The sequence below is a fragment of the Rattus norvegicus genome, chromosome 1 (assembly GCF_036323735.1).
Source record: "Rattus norvegicus strain BN/NHsdMcwi chromosome 1, GRCr8, whole genome shotgun sequence".
Taxonomy (NCBI): domain Eukaryota; kingdom Metazoa; phylum Chordata; class Mammalia; order Rodentia; family Muridae; genus Rattus; species Rattus norvegicus.
The window spans coordinates 83,958,391-83,984,655 of record NC_086019.1 but is presented as its reverse complement, the minus strand read 5'-3'; the positions used below and the strand labels follow the sequence as shown (position 1 = coordinate 83,984,655).

Here is a 26,265-nt window from a genome sequence, read left to right as displayed (position 1 = left end):
AAGACATGCATCTTAGATCAGGAAGATAATCAGGTTAGGTGCCGATAGCTGGTCTTGTCTTTATTGGGTGGGAGTTTTGTTTCCTGGCTTCTGTTTCACTCTGGTTATTAAGATAATGGGGTAGATTTATTTATTCTGTAGAAACTAAATTGCAGTACCAGATTCCAGTGTTTGTGAATCGTGGGACCTCAGAGTTAGGCATATATATGTACTGGACTCAATAAAGGGACTACACAAGAGGGAGGACAGCAAGATATTCTACCAGGATCTGTTTAGTCGATCTCCTGGAAATGGGGTCAGAGAGTGAGGAGAGGCCACAGAAGAAGGTTTGATAAAGTGGTGGGGATGAGACTCACAGAATCGATTTGAAGAACGTTCAGGGAAATGAAGATGTGAAGTAGACACCTAATTGCTCCCCTGATCATATTTGGGTGTAGCTTCCTTGGGAGTCCATTCTGGAGTTGAGGGCTGGGGCAAAGCAATTCTTTTACCAAAGTTTTGTGTTTTGCTGCAGAGATAAGTAGGTGCCTGTGTCATTGGACTTAAGACATGTTGGGAGAAGTGAAAGATTTATCTGTAGATAGCCTACTTGTTTCTATAACCAGAGTATTCTGCTAATTTCCAGGAAGTGTTGAACTTGCGATCTGAATAATGTAATAAGTGGAGGGCATAATTTTAGAAGGGAATGGTCTTTGGATCCACTAGAGAAGGGAAGTGTTGTCACGTTGGTTTTTTTGTTTTTTTTTTTTCTTTTTGTGTTTTGGATTGTTTTTGTTTTGTTTGTTTCTGTCTTTTTTTCTTTTCTTTTTTTCCGCAGAACTAAGGATGAGACTTGGGCCTGCAGTCTTGAAAAGCAGAGGGAAAGGTGAAGGTCTGCTGTCACCCTATCTGCTTCACTGAAAGGGTTGAGAAAAGTAATTATTGATAAAAAAGTACAACCATCCAAAAACAAAACATGAAATTATCACAAAATAATTTGACTTCTTATTTTTCTCTCTCAGGAAGCAGGAAGATGACATGTAAAAAAGAATTTTCATTACAGTCATTTTCTTATATCTAGAATCTTTTACTTAATCATCATGAAATTAAGTTTTCCCTAGGAAGGATCACTACTTAGCTGTCTGCTACACAGTAGTGCATATCCCCATTAGCCTCCTTTTTGACCATTCAACATTCTTTTCAGTTATTGTCATGATTGTTTTCTTTTGTATGAAATATTAAGTGGAACTGTGATAAATATGTAAAAACAAGTTTTAAACCAAGAAATTTTCATGGCCCCATTCAAAGCACAACTTTCAATGTTCAAAGATTTTTATTTTTAATGCCTATCTCCTGCAAATAAACCAATTGCAGTAGTGCACAGATATTATTTTGAAAATTAGATATTTGATATAATAAATTTGATGCCCACCTGAGCTGTAACCTGAGAAACTTACTCAAAACAAAATCTCTCAGAATTACCCCAAGTAATTAATATTAACATTATTTTATGAAACTTCTTTAAAGCAGTATTGTTTACTTAGCCTAAGCAAACAGTATTATCTGGATAAACACTAAAGTATGTCTAAGTCTTTCTACACGTCCCTCCATTTGCCTTGATCATTGTCTAGCAGTATTTTATTAAGGTTCCTTAAATATTCCAGCGCAGGTTAGGTACAGTTGTATATACTTTCCATGTCAGGACTTGAAAGGAAAAAGCCAGTTAAATGGATCACTGATCTCTTTGAGCTTGAAGTACACTGGTCTCCACAGCAACTTCCACTGCATAAGACAAAACTCCATATTGAGGCAGTGTCTTAAAAAAAATCTCAGTACACTTAGTGAGTTTATCAGCACAAATATTTTACAATGGCACTATGGAGATGGAGGTGCAAGTGGCTGAAATTCAATGTCTTTATCCTCTACAAAGCAAGTTTAAGTTTAACCTTGGTTCTATGAGAACATAGCTCTAATATTTTTTCGTCCCTAAAAAGAAACATCTTCCTTTGTCATTTTTCAATATATACATGTATTGTATGTATTACCTGACTTTATTCCATTGTGTTTTCTAACCTAAATCCCATTCATTCGCTCTCATTTATTGATGCCCCTTCTTTGCATCCATTTTCTCATTCTCCATTTACTGACTTCTTCTTCACATCTGATATCTCAGAACTTTCTGTTTATCACCTTCATTTCTGTTTCTTCTACTTTCAGGATACAATGGGATCCATAAAGAAGATATGTGACTTCCTGGGGAAAAATTAGAGCCAGATGAGCTGAATTTGGTCCTCAAGTATAGTTCCTTCCAAGTCATGAAAGAAAACAACATATCCAATTATAGTCTTATGGAGAAGGAACTGATTCTTACTGGTTTTACTTTCATGAGAAAAGGTAATGAGATTGTCTCTCTTCAAAATATGTCAGAAAACATTAAGATCTTTTTGTGAAAAAGAATCTCTAAGAAAGTGTTTGAAATGTACAAAGAATTACTGTTCACCACTGATAGCTTCTCACAAATATTACAGGTGAATATTTTTATGGAGAAGATGGGGGCATCAAACACTGTGAAAAGTTGATTTATTCTGGGAGATGACCTTGGGATTGACAATAGGTCATGTTCATTAACTTTAGTGAAAAAAATGGTAAAGTAGTCATGTTTGTATTGGGTATTGTAAAGTTCACTTTATCACAATCCTAAACTCTAAACTATAAAAAATGCAATAGAATAGACCAAATGTATGTAAGATGATAAACACAGAATGATAAAAATTACATTAACACCTGTAAAAGATGTTGAACAGTACAATAGTGCAACCCTAGAATAGGGCAGAGTAGACAAGAAAAGGACTAAGAAAATTCTCTAGGGTTAAAATCTGATGGTTTCAATTTATGTATATGAGTACTCTGTGCCAGACGAGGGCATGAAATTTCATTACAGATGCTTGTGAGCCATCATGTGGTGACTTTGAATTAAACTGAGGAACTCAAGAAAAGTAGTCAGTGCTCATAACACCTTAACAATCTCAGCAGCTTCTTTCTTAAATGGAGGGAAACTTGGAGCAATGTCACTAAGTTCAGAAACTAGACAAGGCTAAACAATCTAATCCTACCTTTTAAATATAGTGCTTCAGGTCCTAGGTTTAGCAATCAGACAACAAAAAGAGGTCAAAGAAATTAAAATTGGAAATGAAGAAGTTAAAATCTTACTAATTGCAGATGATATGATGGTATATTTAAGTGACAGCAAAAATTCCACCAGAGAATTCGAAAACATGATAAACAACTTCAACAAAGGACTGGATATATCATTAAATTAAACGAAGATGTAGCCTTCTTCTACTAAAAGAAAAAACAGGCAGAAAAAGGAAATTAGGAAAATAACACCCTTTTCAATAGTCACAAAATATATAAAATATCTTGAAGTGACTCTAACCAGGCAACTGAAAATCTGCATGATGAGAACTTCAAGCCTGTGAAAAAGGAAATGGGAGTTCTCAGAAGATAGAAAGATCTGCCATGCTCATGGATTGGCAGGACTAAGATAGGAAAAATGGCTATCTTGCCAAAAGAATCTACACATTCAATAAAATCTCAATAAAAATTCCAACTCAATTCTAAAAAAAAGATTTAGAAAGATCAATTTTCAAATTCATTTGGAATAAAAAAACAAGGAAAGGAAAATTTATTCTCAACAATAAAAGACCTTCTGGGTGAATAAACACCCCTGACCTCATAATTTACTATAGAGCAATCAAGATAAAAACTGAACTGTATTAGAATAAAGACAGGCAGGCAGATCATGGAATGTAATTGAAGATGCAGAAATGAACCCACAAAACTATTGTCACTTTATCTTTGAAAAAGAAGCTGAAACTCTCCAGTGGAAAAAAGACAGCCCTTTCAACAAATGAAGGACATCCATATAAAATCACATACACTGAAACTAATTGAAAAGTAAGAGAGGAAAACCCTCAAACACTTAGGCACAAGGAAAAATTTCCTAAACATTACACCAATAGCTTATGATCTAAGATCAAGAATCAACAAATGGGACCTCATAAAATTGCCATTTTTTCTGTAAGGAAATGAACACTGTCAATAGGACAGAGAGGTAACAAATAAATTGGGAAAAGATCTGTACCAATCTTACATCTGAGAGAGGGCTAATGCCCAATATATAAAAATAACTCAAGAAGTTAGATCCCAGAGAATCAAATAACTCTATTAAAATGGGGTACAGGGCTAAACTAAGAATATTTAACTGAAGAATATGGGATGGCCATGAAGCCACAAATGACATCTCCAATATACTTTGCCATCCGGGAAATGCAAATCAAAGCAACCCTGAGATTCCACCTCACATCAGTCAAGATGGCTAAGGTCAAAACTTTATGTGGCAGTACATGCTGGTGAGGATCTGGAGAAATAGGAACACTCCACCATTGCTGGTGGGAGTACAAGCTGGTAAAAACACTCTGGAAATCAATTTGGTGGTTCCTCAGAAAATTGGACATAGTACTACATGAAGGTCCAGCTAAACTACTCCTGGGCATATACCCAAAAGATGTTCCAATATATAACAAGAACACATTCTCCACTATGTTCATAGCAGCCTTATTTATAATATCTAGAAGCTGTAAAGAACCAAGATGTCTTTGAACAGATGAATGGATACAGAAAATGTAGTACACTTACATAATGGAGTACTACTTACTAAACCAATCATGTCATGGATTTCTTTTTTTTTTTATTAACTTGAGTATTTCTTATATACATTTCGAGTGTTATTCCCTTTCCCGGTTTCTGGGCAAACATCCCCCTCCCCCCTCCCCTTCCTTATGGGTGTTCCCCTCCCAACCCTCCCCCCATTGCCGCCCTCCCCCCAACAGTCTAGTTCACTGGGGGTTCAGTCTTATTAGGACCCAGGGCTTCCCCTTCCACTGGTGCTCTTACTAGGATATTCATTGCTACCTATGAGGTCAGAGTCCAGAGTCAGTCCATGTATAGTCTTTAGGTAGTGGCTTAGTCCCTGGAAGCTCTGGTTGCTTGGCATTGTTGTACATGTGGGGTCTCGAGCCCCTTCAAGCTCTTCCAGTTCTTTCTCTGATACCTTCAACGGGGGTCCTATTCTCAGTTCACTGGTTTGCTGCTGGCATTCGCCTCTGTATTTGCTGTATTCTGGCTGGGTCTCTCAGGAGCGATCTACATCCGGCTCCTGTCGGCCTGCACTTCTTTGCTTCATCCATCTTGTCTAATTGGGTGGCTGTATATGTATGGGCCACATGTGGGGCAGGCTCTGAATGGGTCTTCCTTCTGTGTCTGTTTTAATCTTTGCCTCTCTATTCCCTGCCAAGGGTATTCTTGTTCCCCTTTTAGAGAAGGAGTGAAGCATTCACATTTTGACCATCCGTCTTGAGTTTCTTGAGTTTCTCTCTACCTCAGACCCTAGACTCCCCATACTAATTTCTTCTGCAAACCTAAGCCCCATCTCCTCCCCCAAACACTTTCCTCTTTCCATCCACTTTTTATGTCTCTTTTATTTCCCCTTCTCTCTGAGAATCCAGCATCCTTTCTTGAGTCCTTCCTGTTAATTAGCTTTTTTGGGAATCTGTGTAACACTGTTATCCTGAACTTTATGATCAGAATCCACTTATAAGAAAGTACATAGTACTTTGGTCTTTCTGAGTCTGGATTACCTCACTTAGGATGATCTTCGGTTACATATATTTGCATGTAAATTGCATAATGTGCTTGTCCTTAAGAGCTAAATAGCATTCCATTGTTTAAATGTACCACATTATTTCTTATCCATTCTTCTATTGAAAGACATCTAAATTGTTTTGACTTTCTGGCTATTATGAAATAATGCATCTATAATTGAACAAATATTCTTGTCATATGATGGAGCATCTTTTGGGTATATGCCCAGGAGTGGTGAAACTCCATCTTGAGACAGAATTATTCTGAAATTTCTAAAAGCTGGTAAATTGATTTTCAAAGTGGTATTAGAATTTTGCAGTTTTCAAAGCAATGAAGAAATGTTCCCTTTGCTACTTCCATACAAGCATGAGCTATCCCGGAGTTTTTGAACTTTGCAATTCTAATGAGTGTAAAATGGAATCTCAGGATTCTTTTGATTTGCATTTTCTTGATGATGTTGAACATTTCTTTAAGTGTCTTCTGAGATTCCTCTATAGAAATAATGTGTTTATATAGGTACACCATTTTTTAAATTTGCTTATGTGGTTTGTTGATATCTAATTCTTGAGTACTTTATGTATTTTGGATATAAACTCTTTGCCAGATATAGGGTTGATGAAGATATTTTCTTATTCAGTAGGCTGCCAATTTGTCCCTTTGATGCCGTTCTATGCCTAATAGAAACTTTTCTGATTTCATGGGGTTCCATCTATTAATTGTTGATATTAGTGACTGCGATGTTGGTGTAGGTTGAAGAAGTCCTCTCCTATGCCAATGTGTTCAAGGCATTTCCCCAAATTCTTTTCTATCAGATGTAGTGTATTCAGTTTTACATTGAGGCCTTTGATCCACTTGGATATGCATTTTGTGTGGGGTGCTAGTTATAGGTCTACTTGCATTGTCCTACATACAGACTTCTGCTTATACCAGAATCATTTTCTTGAAGATGCTTTCATTTTTCCATTGTATCGTTTTGGATTCTATGTCAAAAACCTAGTATCTGTCTCTGTGTAGGTTTACTTCTGGGTAAACAACTTATTCTAATTCACTGAATTACTTGTCTGTTTTTATGTAGTGCCATGTGGTTTTTATTACTAGTCCTCTGTAATGAACACTGAAAGCAGGTGATATGTCCAGAAATTCTTTAATTGTACATGATGGTTTAGCTATTCTGATTCTTTTCTTTTAGCACATAGAGTCAAGAATTATCCTTTCAAGGTGTGTGAAGAACTGTGTTGGAATTTTGATGGGAATCACAGTAAATACGTAGATTGCTATTGGTAAGATGGCCATTTTTACTATGTTAATACTACTGATACCTGAGCATGGTAGACTATGTCATCTTTGGATTTCTTCAATTTCTTGGCAGACAGCTGAAGTTATTATCATACATACCTTTCACTTCCTTGGTTAGAGTTACACCAAGATGTTTTATATTATTTGTGGCTGTTGTGAGTTTTATTGTTACCTAACTTCTTTCTCAGCTCATTTAACTTTTGTGTAAAGAAGGGTTACTGATTTTTTGATGCTAATTTTATATCCAGCCCCTTTGCTGAAGATGTTTATCAGCTGTATGAGCTCCCTGATAATGTTTTAGGGATACTTAAGTATACTATCTTCATATTATTTTTAAATAGTGATATTTTGACTCTTTGCTTTCCAAATTGCATCACCTTGTTGTCTTATTGCTATATCAAGGAATTTGAGTACTACATTGAATAAATATGTAGAGCATAGATAGCTTTATCTTGTATCTGATTTTAGTGGAATTGCTTAAGTTTTCTCTCCATTTAATTTGATGATGGCTATTGACCAGCTGTATATTATCTTCATTTTGTTTAAGTATGTGCCTTGTATCACTGATAACCCTAAGACATTTAAGATGAAGAAGGGATGTTGGATTTTTTCAAAAGATTTTCAACATCTAATGAGGTGATCATATATTTTTTTCTACAATGTTTGTTTATACTGTAGAGTACATTGGTGGAATTTTGTATGATGAACATCCCTGTATTTCTGGGATGTAGAGTACTTGATCATGATCAATTATGGTTTTGATATGGTCTTTGAGTGGTTTTGCAAATATTGTGTTGAGTACTTTTGCATCAATGATTATTAGGGAAATTAGTCTCTAATTCTATTTCTTGGTGGAGTCTTTGTGTTGTGTAGGAATCAGGGTAACTGTTAACTCATGAAATGAATTTGGGAGTATGCCATCTGTTTCTCTTTTGTAGAATAATTTGAGAGAGTATCACTATTGCTCTTCTTTGAAAGTCTGGTAGAATTCTGTGCTAAAACCATCTCTCCTGGAGCTAGTGAGTTGTGGTACAATTAAAAAAGTGCATGACTGGTTCCCTCACTCTTCACTATTCCATGCTGTTCCCTTGATACTCTTGTTCTCAAGTATCTTGTTCTCAAGTAATTGCATTAATTTTGGCAACATAGGGCCATATAGAACCTTCATTTATCTCAAAGGTGGTTGGTTTCAGTGCAGCACCATACCATGTTAGGCTAGCTATCTTCTGGCACCAGCAGTCTCTACCCTCCCACTGCTAGTCATGCTGACCAGCCCTGGCCAGCCTTCCAGACCCAGCTACCCAGTAATATCAAGATTCAACATACTTAAACTAACAGCCAGATTTATATGTTTAATACTCAATGTGCAATACATCCACACAATAAACTTACAACCAATTGATAAGGATAAAAACTGTCCACCCAGATAAGATAAAGTTGTCTACAGAAATCCACCCCAGATACATTGGCAATTGAGGATCACCAAGATCTGGGTCATCCTTCACGGTCTTCATTTTGATTTTCCTTCCGTATCTCCGTCTCTACAAAACCTTTGTCCCCTCCTTATTTTATACTGCCTAATCATGGCCTTGATCTAAATTGTGCCAGTGTTCACATGCATAATGACATCAACCTACACTTGTATCCTTTTTTAGCACAGAAGAGATTTATTACTACTTCTGTTTCTATAGGGGTTATATGTCTATTTAAATTGTTTACCTGATCTTAAGTTTGCTAAGTGTTATCTATCAAGAAAATTATTGATTTTACTTTTATATTCCATTTTTATGAAGTGGAGGTTTTTTAAGTAAGACTTAACAAGTTTTTGTATTTTCTTAGTGTCTGTTGTTATGTTCCTCTTATAATTTCTGCTTTTAATTTAAATATTCTTTCTCTGTCTTTTAGTTAATTTGACTGAGAGCTTGTCTATTTTATTAATTTCCTCAAAGAAACAATTCTTTACTTCATTGATCTTTTTTACTGCACATTTTGTTTCTAATTTATTGATTTCATTTTTTAGTTTGATTTTTGACTCCCGTCATTTCCTCTTGAGTTCATTTGCTTCTTTACGTTTTAGTTCTTTCAGGTGTGATCTTAAATATCTAGCATGAGGCATTATCAATTTCTTTATGAAAGCATTTAGTGCTATAAAATTTCCACCTAGCACTGCTTTCATTGGTTCTCATGAGCTTTGATATGTTGTGGTTTCCTTTTTAAAGAATACTAGATATTCTTTAATATCCTTTATTTTTCATTCATGACCTACTAGTCATTCAATAGAGAGGTGTTCAGTCTACTTGAGTTGTAGGGTTTCTGCTGTATCTCCTGTTTCTGTTGAAGCCCAGCCTTCATGCACATGGGTCTGATATGAGAGGTTATTTTAATTTTTTTGTATCTGTTGAGATTTTCTTTGTAACTTAGTGTATGGTTAATTTTTAAGAAAGTTCTTTGACAGAATGAGAAGACAACATATTCTTTCATGTTTCAATAAACTGTTCTGTCTATATCTGTTAGGTACACTTGATTTGTTAGATTATTTCTTTGATTATTTTCTGTCTACACAACCTGTACATTGGTAAGCATGAGCTGATGAAGTCTTCCACTAATTATATTTGTGGTTTAATGTATGATTTAATTGTTGGTAATGTTTCTATTATAAATGTGGGCCCTTATATTTGGGGAATGGATATTCAGAATTGAGATATCATCTTGATGTGTTTTTTTTCTTTGATGACTATGAAGTGTACTTCTCAATCTCTGTATTAATTTTGGTTCGGATTCTATTCTGTTGCATATTAGAATGGCTGTTTCAGCTTGATTCTTGGGTGCATTTGCTTGAAAAACTTTTTCCCAGCCCTTTCTTTCTGAGGTAATGTATATCTTTGTTGCTGAAGTGTGCTTCTTTTGTGTAACTGATTAATGCATCTTGTTCTCAAATACATTCTGTTAGCCTGTGACTTTGTATTGGGGAGACAAATACATTGATGTTGAGAGATTTTAAATACCAATGATTGTTAATTCATGTTGCAATAAATTCCCAACCCCATTAGCCCATGAAGAAAACACACAACTCAATTATTGTATTTATAAGTTGTACATTTATATATTGGGCTGATCTACTACTATACTAATCTATTTCCCAGCTATGAGATCCCTAGCTACTTGCACCTTCTCCAGGTCATGTGTTTCTGCTCCATCTTCCTCCTACCTCTTCTTTCATCCTTCTTCTTCATCCCCCTACCCTTCTTCCATTCTCTAAATCCTCCAGCTCACCTTTCCATTCTACTGCCCAATCAAAGGCTCCACCCTTTATTTGAGCAGGTAAAATGGGGAGAATGTTCACATAAAATCACCTTAGTCTATGATCTACTACTCATTGAGGTAGCGCCTCTTGAGTAAGCAAAATTAACATCAGGATACAAACAGCACCAAGGCTACCCACAACACATCCCCCATTTGGATTATCTAAAAGGCTCTTTTCTCTCAGATATAAATAGAAATTAACCATTACAGTTACACAAATTGTAAAGTTTAAGATACACTTAACTCTCAGACAACCACATCTGTGAATTTCGATAAATCTACTATCTATTTTTAACTTAAAGATTATAATTGTATACTTGAGTTATATTTTGGTTTTGGCTTGTATTGCCACCTGAATACTACCCCCTGAAATCTGTATCATGGCATCATGAGACTGTATCTAGGCTTCAACTCTGTTCAAATGTTTGGTCAACTTAAACATTACCTGAAATAACCAATTTGTCAAAATTGCTGACTGCATGAACATTTCCCAAAATGTTAGAAAATCAGTCTTCAGGGTTCTGGTCCAGGATCATCTGAAAGAACTTGTCAAAGAAGAGTTATGATGGACTTGTTACTCAGTTTTGTCAGAGCTATCAGTCGACTATTTGGCATAATAGGGCCTTATACCAGACAGTATTTTTTATGTAGATGAATTAAGATGAATTTGGTTCAATTGGTATCTTCCCATAACTGGCACAATTCCATTAATCCCCAAATTTTCTTTATACCAAGAAAAGGATGTTGTCAGGAAGAGACACGTCTCTAGTTGAATGATCTTTAGTAAAGAAATGGCCTGAAATATCATATTCTGTGGTGATCTCACAATTTCTAAGACTATCTATAAAAAGTATATCTGAACTTTTTTATTAGAAATATTTTATTTATATTTCAAATATTATTCCATTTCCAGGTTTCCCATCCGTTATCACCCTATCGTATCCTAATCCTCCATTTTTTTGTAAACATGGCACCTATTCTACATCCCCGTGCTGATATTCCCCTATAAATGGTAGAGTCCAGCCTTGGCAGGACCAGAGGCTTCTCTTCCCATCAGGGCCCAACAAGGCCATCCTCTGCTAAATATGCAGCTGGAGCCATCGCTTTGTCTATGTGTACACTTTGGGTAGTAGTTTAGTCCCCAGGAGCTCTTCTTGGTTGGTATTATTTTTCTTATGGAGTTGCAAGCCCCTTCAGCTACTTCAATTCTTTTTCTAACTCCTGGAATTGGGACCCTGCTCTTAGTTCAATGGATTGCTGCTTGCATTTGCCTTATCTAAATTTGTCCTGCTCTGACTGAGCCTCCCAGGAAACACATATATCAGGCTCCTGCCAGCATGCACTTCTTGGCCTTATCAATATTGTTAAGGTTTGTTGTCTGTGTTTAGATACTGAATGGCCATTCCTTGAGACTCTGTTCTAAACTTTTTCTTCATATCTTGTCCTATGAATATTTTTGTTACCCCTTTAAGTCCACTTAAGAAGGACTGAAGCATCCACACTTTGCTCATCCTTCTTCATGAAGTTCATGTGGTCTGTGGATTGTGTATTGGCTACTTTAAGCTTTTGGGATAATTTCCACTTATCACTGAGTGTATACAATGTGTGTTTCTTGTGATTAGGTTACCTCATTAAGGATGATATTTTCTAGTTCCTTCCATTTGCCTATGAATTTCATGAAGGCATTGTTTTTGATAGATAGATAAATAATATTCCATTGGATAGATGCACCACACTATATGTATCCATTACTCTATTGAAGGACATTTGGGTTCCTTCCAGCTTCTGGTTATTCTAAATAAGGATGCTATGAACATAGAGGACTACGTATCTGTGTTGTAAGTTGGAGCATCATTTGAGTATATGCCAGGGAATGGTATAGCTGAGTCTGCAGGTAGTACCATGTCTGATTTTCTGAGGAAACTCCAGACTGATTTTCAGAGTGGTTGTACCAGCATACAATCCCACCAACAATGGAGAAGTGTTCCTCTTTGTCCACATTTTTGCCTGCATCTTTTGTCACTTGAATTTTTTTTTAAAATTACCCAAACAATGCACCCTCAAAGCCTGTATCCTGTGGGACCCAATTTGCAACACCTGTCTGGTCCACCATGCTTTACCATCGTAGAACTTGATTTTCTGCTTACTTCTTAAATACTCGGGGCAGAACACAGTTGTCTTTAAAATAGCCTCTTCTTATTTCTGCCTTCCAAAATATTCCTGAAGTCCCTTGTCAACCATATCATAAGGCTTAGGTCAAGACCTCAGGGCTTAATTAGGGGAAAACATCCCTGGAAAATAAGACTCAAATAAAACAGTTTAAATTACATAGACCTTCCCACGGACAGTCAGGGAGGTTTTCCTGGAGGGTCTGCAGAGTGGGGGATGGGCAAGTTAAATGTGGCTTAAAAGTCACTTGAATTTTTAACTTACCCATTCTGATTGGTGTGGACTAGAATCTCAGTGTTGTTTTGATTTGCATTTTCCCAGGTAAAGGTTTTTCTATATTGTTGATTTTTTTTTGTAAGAACCAGCTCCTGCTTTTGTTGACTTTTTGTATACTTCGTTTGGTTTTACTTGGTTGGATTCAGTCCTGAGTTCGATTATTTTCTATATATTCCTCTTGGGGGTATTTACATTTTTTATTCTAGATATTTTAGGTATGTTGTCAAGCTGCTAATGTATGCTCTGTCCAGATACTTTTTGGAGGCACACAGAGCTATGGGCTTTACTCTTAGAACAGCGTTCATTGTGTCCCACATGTTTGTTTATATTGTGCCTTCATTTACATTAAAATCTTAAATGTCTTTAACTTCTTCCTTTATTTCATTCTTCACCAAGTTATCATTGAGTAGATCATTGTTCAATTTCCATGTCTACGTGTGCTTAGTTTATTTATTGTTATTGAAGACCCGCCTTAGTCTGTGATAATATGATAGGATGAATGAGATTATTTCACTCTTCTTGTACATGTATAGGCCCATTTTGTGACTTAATGTATGGTCAATTTGGAAGACGATATCATGAGGTGCTTAGAGGAAGGTACATTCTTTTGTTTTAGGATGAAATGTTCTATAAATATCAGTTAAATCCATTTTTCCTAGCTTTTGTTAGTTTCTTTGTGTCTCTGTTTAGTTTGCGTTTCTATGATCTGTCCATTAATGAGAGTGGGTATTGAAATCTCCCACTATTATTGTGTGAGTGGCACTGTGTGCTGTGAACTTTAGTAAGGTTTCTTTTATTAATGTAGTTGGCCTTGCATATGGCACATATATATTCAGAATTGACAATTCATCTTAATAGATTTTTCCTATGATGAACATGAAGTGTCCTTCTTTATCTTTTTTGATAACTTTTCATTGAAAGTCAATTTTATTTGAAATTAGATTTGCTCCTCCAACTCTTTTCTTTTGATCATTTGCTTAGGAAACTGTTTTCTAGCCTTTTACTCTGAGGTTTGTGTCAGTGAGGTATGTTTCTTGAGTGCAGCATAATGCTGTGTCCTCCTCTTGTATCCAGTCTGTTAGTCAATGTCTTTATATTGGAAAAATGCATCCATTGATGTTAAGAGATATTAAGGAACAGTGATTATTGTTTCCTGTTATTTTTGCTGTTAGAGATGGAATAATGTTTGTGTGGCTATCTTCTTTTGGTTTGTGTAAGGAGATTACTTTCTTGTTTTCCTAGTGTGTATGTTTCCTTCTTGTGTTGGAAATTTCCATCTATTAAGTTTGTAGTCTTAGATTTGTGGATATTGTGTAAATTTGTTTTTGTCGTGGAATATCTTAATTTTTCCATCTTTGGTAATTAAATATTTTGCTGGGTACAGTGGCCTGGCCTGGCAGTTGTGTTCTCTTAATGTCTGTATGACATCTGCTCAGGATCTGTTGTCTTTCATGGACTCTGGTGAGAAGTCTGCTGTAATTCTGATTGGCCTGCCTTTACTTGTCCTTTATCCCTTACTGCATTTAATAGTCTTTATTTGTTTTATGTATTTGGTGTTTTGACTATTATGTGACAGGAGTAATTTTTTATGGTCCAATCTATTTGGAGTTCTGTAGGCTTCTTGAATGATTGTTACCATCTCTTTCTTTAGGTGAGGGTATTTTTTTCTATAATTTTGTTGAAGATCTTCACTGTCCCTTTATATTGGGAATCTTCCCTCTCATCTATACCTATTATATTTAGGTTTCATGTACTCATTGTGCTCTGGAATTCATGGATGTTTTTAATTTGGAGCCTAGTGTGCTTCACATTTTCTTGGACAGTTGTATCAAAATTCTATATGGTATCTTCTGCCCCTGAGGTTGTCTCTTCTATCTCTTTTATTCTGTTGGTGATGCCTGTGTCTATGATTCTTTCATCTCTTTACTAGTTTTTCTATCTCCATTGTTATCTCTTTTTGGGATTGCTTTATTAATTCTATGTCCATTTTTAAATTTTGGATGGATTTGTTCAATTCCTTCACTTGCTTGGTTATGTTTTGCTGTAAGTCTTTAAGGGATTTTTGTGTCTCCTCTTTAGGGTTTCAACTTGTTTACCTGTGTTGTCCTGTATGTTTTAAAGTGGGTTATTTATGTTTTGCTTAAAGTCCTCTATGATCATTATGAGATGTTGTTTTATATCCAAATATTGCTTTTCTGGTGTATTTGGATATCCAGTATTTGTTTTGATGGGATATTTGGGTGCTGTTTATGACAAGTAATTTTGGTTTCTTTTGCTCAGGTTGCCTCTGGTGTTGTCTTGCTATCTCTGACAGTCACTTGACCATCCTTTAAGCCTGTGTGTCAGCACTCCTGTTGGCCTCTCTCTTTCAGCCATATCTTTCTATAGAGTGCTGTGGTACCAGGTCAGCTCCAGAAGCTGGCAGAAATGGGAAGGGTCCAGTCCCAGACTGTTCCCAGGTATGTGTTTCCTGAGGCCTCAAGGAGGGTCACTTGGAGCAGAAGAGTTGGTCTTATATCTTCTCTCAGGTGTATTAGCACTCATGGTGATTGGCTTTCAGCTCCAGGTATAGGCAGAAACCAGACCAGTCCTGTCACTGACAGATCTTAGGTTCCTGTACCCAGAGAGCACACAGGGCTCTAGGTGGGTTCCACTTGGGCTAGGAATGTGAGCAGAAGTAATTGTCTCCTCTGAGCTCTCAGAATTGCTCACACTTCTAAGAGTCCAGTTTTCTCCCCCACAGGATTCCGCTATAGAGAGCTGTGGGCATGAACTCTTTAACCTAATTATTCTTAGTCATTTCTCTTTGAGCACACTTAAAACACTTTATTATAATTAAATCTGAATCTAATATAACTATGAGTTTAATATATGTCCCTTAAATTCTGTTACTTAATTATCCTAAAACGTTTGTAATGCCAGTTCTTATTCTAAGCCTTGTGTTCTCAAAGGAGTTGCATAGACACAATGCCTATCAACCTGTATCAATATTAATTTGAAATTTTGTATCAATATAAGAAATTTCCACCAATGAGAACCTTACATCTGTATCAATCAATAAATTCTGTACCAATGCAAAATTATAACTTAAATTTGCATTAATTACAAAGATTTCTGCCAGTGTAAGATATCTCTATAAAATTTTGTGTACAGCAAGAGACGCCCAGGAGAGAAAATCATGGAAGATGCAAACGAAGCCCAAATTGTGAGTCAACCAAAGAAGTCAAGAGGAGATGGAGTTCCAGGGGGGAAGGCTGAAGGTCCTCAGGTCCTTCTGATAAACCTCGGTTTCTGCATGAAATCTGGAACTTCATGCAAGTGTGGTAAGTGGTTGCATATCAAATCAGCCACCCAGGCATGGAGATTACTAAGAAGCTCACTTACCTTTGCAGGTGCCTTGATTAGTGATATATATGGAAGTTCTGGGATAGATGCCTTCAACTGATGCTGAGCATGATGGACCTGTGCAGGACTCTGTTTAATGAAAGACCATTGATCGAACCCTTGGATTTTCCTTAGGCATGGGAGCTGTACAAGATCCTGGGACACATAGTCCAAGTCCCAAGTGCTCAATATCATTGATCTCATAACTCCATGCTTTTCATGTAACCTGAAATTCCAATCATGACAACATCTACAGTACACTAGCCTTGGGATTCTGGTGTATCTGAAACTTCTGGACAGATGCATAGGAACCATCACCGATGATAACCAGTCAGGATTCACTGGTTCCAAGTTCCACCTGTACCTCCTGCCTCCCTCACCAAAACCCCCAAATTTCAGCTGCCTTGGTAAATTGGGATGACAGACCAAGCCTCAATGAAAACTTGTGGAGAGTTGTTGCTTGAAAATTTTCAGAATCATACAGAATTTTATGGATAATAGTTTTCTTTATCTCAATAGAGAGGAAAATATGAAATGAATTTCCTTAATTAACAAAAGAGTAAACTTAACAACCTACCCTTATTTTTTTATTCCTCTAATTTCTATGATATTTTATATCTCCTCTTTTCTCTTTCATCACTCCTTCCTTTTTGTAAGAAGGAAGGATAGGAAGAGGAAAGGAAAGGTAGAAATCCCAGAGTCTAGGCTCTCTAATATCCTCCCTGTCCAAAGCTACATTTGTGAATTATCCCTTAAAATGACAACATATCTATACTTCATAAAATATTAAGAACTGTCTACCCCAACCTAAGGGACTGGAACAACGATATTCTTTAGTTTGCTTTTAGCTGAACTGGAGAAAATAATTCCCTTCTGTGGGCCCAAAGGGAAGTAGGAGAACTGGTTTTGCCGAAGGAGGGCTCATTTTCCTTCCAGTCTCTATGTGTTGAGAAAGTCACAGCTTAGCTGACATTCTGACATGTGAAAGGCTGCTTGGGAAATGTCTTGGAAGCAAGTCATTAGAGGAAACATCTTCAGTGTAGTTGAGGTAGAATCCAGCAAGGAGCTGGAATGGAAGGTCTGAGAATCTCAGCATTTCAGAGTGTGAAATCCTGTCAGGCCTCTGTTCTCTTCTTCGATTCTGCAATATGTAAACCTTATACACAACACATAGCTCTGTAAAGACATTCATATTGAATGTGTAGGGTGTACATATCAGTTAGTAAAGATCAATAAAGAAAGCCAACTGTCTTTCCTTAGAGGTTATTTTGATCACATAATCAAACTAAAATTTAATTTCTATTCATGCCATCTTAAAATATAGTATGTAATAACAAGTCATGAGAAATTTGTTCCCATATGTATTATTTTATGTATATAGACATTTAAATCTCAGCTGATCCTTGATCTCTCTCTCTCTCTCTCTCTCTCTATATATATATATATATATATATATATATGTATATATGTATGTATTTATATATTTGTATATATGTATGTATGTATATATATATTTATATGTGTGTATGTATATATTTATATATATTTATATAGATATAGATATATAATTTTACCTCATATACATCACCTACCTTGTATATCTTGTTTATGTCTTTCTTCGTGTCTGTAGCAAAGTTCTACAGGAAGTTTCTTTTGTCATCCATGATTTTTGCCAATTTGGAAGAAACTCAGGGCTTTTTCTTTCCTTGTGAATATATAGGCATAACATCTCCCCAAGCACAACACATTTCCCATTTCCCAATCTGATGTTACATCATTTTTAAAATAAACTGGCTGGTTTAGTTTACCAGATTTTTTCTACATTCCAATGTTCTTTAGTAGCCATAGGTTCTGTTCACTAGCATTGAAAATATGTAAGTTTAATAAAGCACTATGGGATCTACCTCCGGGGACATTTTGTTGTCCTCTTTTGTTTGTTAAGCACCTCCTTTAGAGTTTGATTAGATCTTTCTTTAATTTCTTGTCTTGTAGGTTTATGTGAAATGGCTGCAAATTGTTTTATCTAATAATATGTAAAAAATCTCTTTCATCTTATTAGAGGCATATGTCGGTCCATTGTTCATTTTAATTTATATGAGTATTCCCATGATGATCATAAATTCTAACAAATATGTAAAAAATGTCCAATGATATACTGAATGTGTCTGTAGTATGGGGCACATATTTCAGTTTATCAAACTCTGTAAAATAGAATATATCCATTTGCCTAATTTAATTTCTTTGGATACATTTAAGGTTACGTCCTGTAGGTAATACAGTTTGGTTATATGAGTAGGAGAGTGCCTCACAATTTCCTTGGGTTGTTCCTAAGTAATGGAGCATTCTTTCTTTAAGCCTTTGCTGCTAACATTGTGGGTTTTTTTTAATCTCTGAAGCCTCTCATATACTTTCTATCAATAGATGGTCAATTTCATTACTATCTTTTGGTAGATGGCCATGAAGAACTGCCTGAAATCTTATGCGTGTTATATATACTGAATGACTCCTACTTCTGATATATTGTGAAATTTGAGTAAATAGTGAAGTCAATTGAGTATCATCATGAATAAGTTAAGCCAACTCTATGTGTAAAACAACCCTTTCTGCATATTGAGAGCCCGTTACTATACTAAGAGTCTCTTGAAAATCTGACAACACTGTGAACGTTATATATAATTCAGACTCCTGAACCAACTTACAGGGAGTTTCAGCCACTTTACATACATCTTCTAATTTGTATTTTGTCTTTTTTGATTTATTTGCATCAGTGTAAAATGTAGGGGACCTAGAAATTGGAATTCATTTGATTATATGAGTGAGAATCCAATTAGTTCTTTTTAGGAATTGAAGTAACTTTTTTAAAAAGTATCTGTTCTTAATAACTCTCAAGAAATTACTTCACACTCTTTGCCAATATACATCTTGTGCCCAAAATGAGGCAATTTTTATGTTAGTGAAAGGTACCACAGTTTCAGCTGGATCCATTCCAGATTAGTGTTGAAGTCTCATATTTTCTTCTACTATCAATTTATAGACCTTCTTTATATTGGATTTTAATGCCTGCCTCTATTTATGAGCTAAAATATCTATATTTTATAATCTTACTGATATATAAAAATTCTTGTAGTGAATGAGTGAATGTAAGATAACTAAACTGTGGCCCATTTTTCAATTAATAGAATCTAGATGTTTATCCTGTAATTTTCTTTCTAGCAGATCTAACTCCTTCTCAGCCTCAGCTGATAATTTCCTCTGGCTATTTAAATCTTTAGCACCTTGTAATGTATAAAAAAAAAACCATTTAACTCTTGAGTAGCCAAGGCAATAACAGGCTGCAGCCAGTGAATATATCCTATTAACTTCTGAAATTTAGTCAGATTCTTATGATTTGTACCTTTTGTAGCCTAACCTTTTGTAGTTACATTTTGTAATTTATTCATATTCTAGATAATTAATAGAATTCCCTCTTTGTATTTTTTCATGGGTGATTTATAATCCCCAGGAAGGCAAGTTCTTTTTCCTTCATCAAAATCTTTACTTATTTATATTTGAATCAGAAATAGGGCACCATCCATATAATGATAAACATTGGACTGGAGACATTGTTTATAAGGTCCCAAGTCTGGCAAAGCTAAAACCCCACCTATGTCTCTCCAGCCCAACTATTGCCTGTGGACATCTTTATCTACCAATTGGAATTAACTGGGATCAGGTTCCCAGAAGCTATGTGCTGACTACAAATCTTAACATTTGAATACAAGCAGCATTAGGCTAACCTACTAAAAATATATGTCTATTTTCACTTTTCTACATGAAATTATACAATTTGAACAATGCCATGTGTTGGAGATTCTTTTCTTTTTACAATGTATAGTTTTGGCTTCCTTGTCCAAAACCAATGTCTTGTGGGTCTCTTTCTGGATTTTTCAAATCTATCCTATTGATCAACCTGTACGGTACTGACATAAAAAGACACATTTGTCAATGAATAGTTGTTATAAGGGCAATATTGCCAGGGCAGGATTGCAAGAAGTGGAGGGAGGGGCTGCAATTTGAATATTAAAAAATAATGTGTTAAAAAAATAGGAAACTTCCTGGAGGTTCCAATACCATCCTGGTGCTGTATTTCTCTTCTCACATCAATTCAATTAGGGAAATCAGACATTAAACCAGTAGAATTTAGAAAATACAAAACCTCTGACACCTTCTCAAAATGTGGATGGAATCAGTCCTCTTATTTGTAATCCTAGCCTGAGCTAAATATATCAGTTATTCTCTAAGGTCCCAATAAATCAAATTTGGTATTCTTTTTGAATCCTGTGTGTTCTTCTTTGGCACCAACATATCAATATTTTGCCAAAACCCTCAAACTTTGAGTAATGTTTTAATTTCCCCTCAACAATAATTGTATATCAGCAAAGTGACATTTGTTAGTACCACTAATTAGCCAGTATGACCCTGAGACCACCAAAACAAACTCCTCATATGACTTTGCAAAGTGCCCTTCTTCAATTTTGAGTAAGAGTGTTGTGTGTGTGTGTGTTTGTGTGTGTGTGTGTGTGTGTGTGTGTGTGTGTGTGCATGTGAGTGTGTGTGGGAGAGAGGGGTTGCTGGAATCTATCTCCCATTTAAAACAGTCCAATTGCTCAGATACATTCTAAATCTTGATTATGCATAATCATTAAATCATATGCTTTTTCCAAAGTCATAAAACTCCATAGCTAATATAAAGTGTGCTACATGTAAATTATGCTTCAATAAACCTCACTTAAAGTTTTAAATACTAAACTGCTTTTCCACATTTTTGATTCATTTAATTATTTTTAACTTTATACCCCTCCCCCTCTCCTCCCAATCTTTCTTTCTTTTTCATCCTCCCCATCCTTCAGTCCTCCCATTCTCCTAAAAAAATGGGAGGCCTCCCATGGATATCAAGTTGCAGTAGGACACAACAAATCTCCTATTGTTGCTAGCCAAGGAAGCCCAGTTAGGTGAAAGGCATCCAAGTACAGAAAACAGAGTCAGACAACCCATGTTACTTCTGTTAGGAGTCTCATATTAAGGCCAAGATATGCAACTATTACATATGTGGAGAGGGTCTAGATTTGTCCCGTGGATGTCCCTGTTTGTAAATTTTCTTACTATGGGCCCCAGGTCAGTTGACTCTGTCAGTTTTCTTGTGGAGTCTTTGGATCCTTCAGTCCTTCCTCCCCCTCTTTCACAGAATTTTCCAAGCTCCATCTAATATTTGGCTGGGGGTTGGTCTCCATGTCAGTTCCCATCTGTTGCGGAATTAAATCTCTCAGATGCTAGGAACCTGTCTTAAAGTACAGCAGAATATCATTTATTTTGTCAATGGTGGTGTCTCCTGCTCTCATTACATCAGTCACAAACTTTGCATCTCCCCCAATTTCAGGTCCATTGTTATCCTGCATCTCTTATAGGCATGACACTTGTGGATTAAATCTCTTGTCGCTGAGTTGGTCCCTCCATTTTAAGTCTTTTCTGGATACTAGAATTGGCCATCATCTATGGCGATTGTGGCAGTTGGAATATGTTAGGACCAAAGTCATCAAATCCACATTCTTCTAAACAAAGCCTGGCCAGGCATGTTGCATCAATACCATTGTCCCTGGTACCATCTTCTATCTTATATAGGTTTTTATTTTTGTGAGCAGACACCTCGACCAAGGCAACTTTTATAACGGACATTTAATTTTGACTGCCTTACAGTTTCAGGGACTTAGAGTCCACTGTCAGTGTGGAGAGAAGAATGGCAGTGTGAAGGCACATGTGCTGCTGAAGGAGGATCTCAGAGTTCTACATCTTGATTTCAACACAGCCAGGAGAAGACTGTCTTCCAGGAAGCTAGGTAGGCAGTCTCAATATCAACCCTACAGTGACACTTCCTCCAACAATGCAACAGCTTTTCCAACAAGACCAAATTTCCTAACAGTGCCACTCTCTGGGTCAAGCATATACAATCCACCACAATGATTGAAAGTTTTACTGGGTATATTAGTCTGGGCTGGAATCTGTGATAACTTAGAAACTGCAGCATATCTGTCCTGGCCCTTCTGTCTCTCAGAGTCTCCATTGATAAGTCAAGTGTAGTTTTAATAGGTCTGACTTTATCTGGCTGCCATGGACTAGCTTCATCTTGGTGAGGGGGTCTTGAGATAGGGGTGCTCTGGAATGGCAAAGAAATGATTCAAAGTCAATAATGGGTGCAAGCCTAGTCTTCTATCTGGGATGGCTCTCCCGATAGACAGCTTATCTCTTTCAGATCAAATTCTAGACCTTTATTTGCATACTGATTATATCATCTGCCCTAGATTCCCTTTTGATTCTACCATGAATCAACATTTTATTGACTAAACAACCTTGATTTTTAGATAAGAGAGCAAGTACATTTTTTATAACATAGCATTTGAACTCATAGGTCCCCCTGCTTTTGTAAACACAAACAATACATTTAGCTAAGTGGGATATGGCCCTGAAATCACCATACCCATGATGCCTGGACCTAAATTTCCTCTTTCCCAGGCTGAACTTGTGCTCAGAAATATGCCTGACTTTGTATTTTTCTGACAGGCTGGCTCATTACTATAGTTGCCTTTGTTATTTCAGGTCCATGAAGACTCTCATGCAATTCATATTGCATCCTTATATTTTGCATCATTGAGAAAATACATATTTTTGAACTGGTGTTTTTAGTTTTATTTCCCACATTCTTAAGGATTTTCCTGAATGTAAGAGCATTTATAACCTTGCAGACAAACACCAGACAGACTCTGGCATCATGGACTTAAGGTGTTTATAATATCATGGAGTCATTAACAATGGCAGGAAGAATATTTTTTGAAGGAGGAATATAAATTAAATTATGTATATTATTATATACAAAGAAGCCTCATACATATAGATTCATCAACACTCATGGGGATCCATGGCCTACTGCTTATGATCCAGGGGCGGGACTATAACTCACTGCCCTTCCCTGGCCATGCAGGACTCAGCATATGTTACGTTTTCTTTTCCACTTGCAATTTTTAATATTCTTTCTTGGTTCTTTATATTTAGCATTTTGACTGTTATGTGGCATGGGCCTCTCTTTTCTGGCCCAATCTATTTGGTGTTTTGGGGCTTCTTATACTTTTTTAGACATCTTCCTTAAATTAGGAGAATATTCTTCAATGATTTTATTGAAAATATTTATGGGCCTTTGAGGTAACTTTATTCATTTTCCTCTAATCTAGTATTCTTACATATGGGTTTTATATGCTGTCCTAGATTTCCTGGATATTTTGTGTCAGGAGTTTGTAGATTTGACACTTTTTGACTAATGTATTTTTTCGTTATCCTATATTCAATTCCTGAGATTCTATCTTTCATCTCTGGTATTCTGTTCATAAAAGTCAGCCCTACAGTTCCTGTTCAAATTTCTAAATTTTTCATTCCGGAATTCCAAACATTGTTTTTTATTGATTTTATCCCCAGTTTCATGGCTTGATCATTTTTTTCACTTCCTTTCACTCTGTGTGTGTGTGTGTGTGTGCGTGCGTGTGTGTGTGTGTGTGTGTGTGCGTGTGTGTGTGTGTGTGTCTGTCTGTCTGTCTGTCTTTCTCTCTATGTTTGTTCTTCAGCAATGGTGGAATATTCAGGGCCTGCTCTGACATAATATCCAGGCTCATATAGAGATTTATTTCCATGGTTGTTATTGTTTGTATTTGTATGCTGTTATCTAGGCATCTGGGTTTGGGATTATTATATATTTAGATGTTGTTTTCCAGATATGCCTCAGTTGGATGATATATTTTCCTTGATTTTTGTTTTTTTCTCTGGATTTTGGAGACTGGGATTGCTCTGTGTTGTCTGTTTTCTTGACAAGTTCTGATGGTGTGTTCAGAAGAAAGACCCGTAGTTGATAGAGTTTATGATACTGGACCGTGTTGAGGAAAGAAATTTGGAGGTCACAGTGTTCCTTTGAGAACAAGGTAAGAAAGAAATTTCAGACCACAACATATTTCCTCCTAGATAGCTGGGCATATGATCGGGATGATTGGATATCAGGAACAGTAGAAAAAGTGTGTAATTTCCTGTTTCTCACTTGTTTCCCTGGGAGGAACAGCCCTTAGTTAGAAAGGGCTGTCTGCTGGAGTTGGGGTTGGGGGTCAAAGCAACAAGCCAGGTGAGAAAAGTTAGTAGGGGGAGATCTGTGGAAGTCACAGGAGATGAAATCAGGGTGGCAGGAAAGCTGACACAGTGTTTTGCTGCAGAACTGAGGATGAGTCTGAGTACTTTAGATCTGAAGGAACAATGGAAGAAGAAAAGTTCTGTGTGCAGTGTTACTTGTTTTCTGAAAGGTCTGGTTTATGTATCAACAATGAAATCATACTGGATTTGGGGACCGAGAAAAAGCAAACAATGGGGAAAGAAAGGATAGAAAAGGAAGATTTGCCCTATCCACAAGAGAGAGGGGACAGGAAAGTCTGCTGCAAAGTATTCTGCTCCAGAATTTGAAATGCACTGAGTTAAGCTTCTGAATTGGGAAACAAAAATAAAGAAAAGTTTAGCTCTAAGTATGGCAATACTTTAATCCCAGTCCTCAAAAAGTAGAGGCATGCCAATGTCTAAATCAAGTCCAGCCATTTCTACAGAGCAAATTCCAGAACAGCTAAGCTTAGGCAGAGAAGATAACCACCAAAACAAGGAAGCTAGTGAAGAAGTATGTAAATAACATCTATGTTCCAGCCACAGGAAGCAGAAGAAATTGACAGCCTTGCGTACATGTTTCTAGCTTTTAAGGCAAGGATAGAATAAAGAAGTTACATAATCTTCATTTGTGACTAAGAAAGTCTGCTGATGCCAGGTTTGTGGCAGGGGTGATCTGGCATAGAGGCCTAGAAAGGTCATCATGTGAAGTTATGAAGGTGAATCCTGAAAAGCTTTGCAGAACCCAGAAGATGAGAATTGCCAGATTCTTGGGATGCCTGCCACAGAAAGATTGTAAGATGGAAGACAAGCTTATTATAGATGATTCTGTGATGACTCATATAGATTGCATTATTCTCTCTTCGCACTTGGGAAAAGTAATCTTGATTGGATTAATTAAAAGAGAAGGATATACCCTTAATATACATGGCACCAATGACTTGACTTGGGTTATGGACTGAAAAAATGAGAAAGGTAGCTAAGAACAAATATTCATCTCACTCTGTTTCACAATTGTTTGTCCAGTGTGACCAATATAATATAAAGATGTGAGAATTTTCTCACTATTTGATTTTGGAATATGAAATTGTTTAAACCATTTGACTACAAGTGTAATAGTTTCAGAACCACAACTGTACCCAAAGAATATAAACAAACTCATATAGAAAGGTTCAGTCAATCACAAATTTCCTGAAGATATCTGATGAATTTTGACTTGTCATCAACCTGAGTATGAAGGACTGGAGACAATTACAATCCCAATTTATCTGAAAATCCTCCTAACTTTGACTTCATTATTTCCCTTTTCCCTAGGTTCCTTACATATGGCTAACATTTGCTATGACACCAGCAATCCCACTGCAATGTTCTCCTAATCCCCAATAAATGAACTTGTCTATCAGAGAACATTTTCTCAGTTGAAAGATGTTGGATAATAAGTGTTAGAATATGAATTATACTTAATAGTGTAGATGAATCTATTCTAATATATACAGAAGATATTTGGAAAAGAGCTCCCATCTGAGAAGGTAGAACATCCTGGCTTTTTATACATTGGCATGACATTTCCAGTGTAGGTATTCAACCCTAACTTGATATGACATTATGGAATGGTGTTTTGTATTCTATAGTTTTCAGGATATGCAGTGTTTGGGAGGTGGCTTACATTTTGCCCATTCATTTCATCTTTCAGAATTATTCTCTCATTTACATCCTCCAAAAATGTAAGAAAACCAACTCTATTGGGCAGTGTCTTAATTACTAGCCTCAACCCCTTATAAAGTGCCCTTCATCATGGAGCAATGCATTGTGAGAAGGCACAGATATGCTGCTGCTGCTGCTGCTGCTGCTGATGATGATGATGATGATGAAGGTGTTAACAGGAAAAAGAATATTTGTGGAGGCAGTGGGGAACATGAAGAGAGGTATTGGACAGCTGGG

General features: G+C 36.4%; 1 pseudogene; it reads left to right on the top strand.

Moving 5' to 3' along the window:
* Positions 1-26,265, top strand: part of Sult2a1-ps1 (sulfotransferase family 2A member 1, pseudogene 1) — a 128,264-nt pseudogene that overhangs the window by 54,872 nt on the left and 47,127 nt on the right.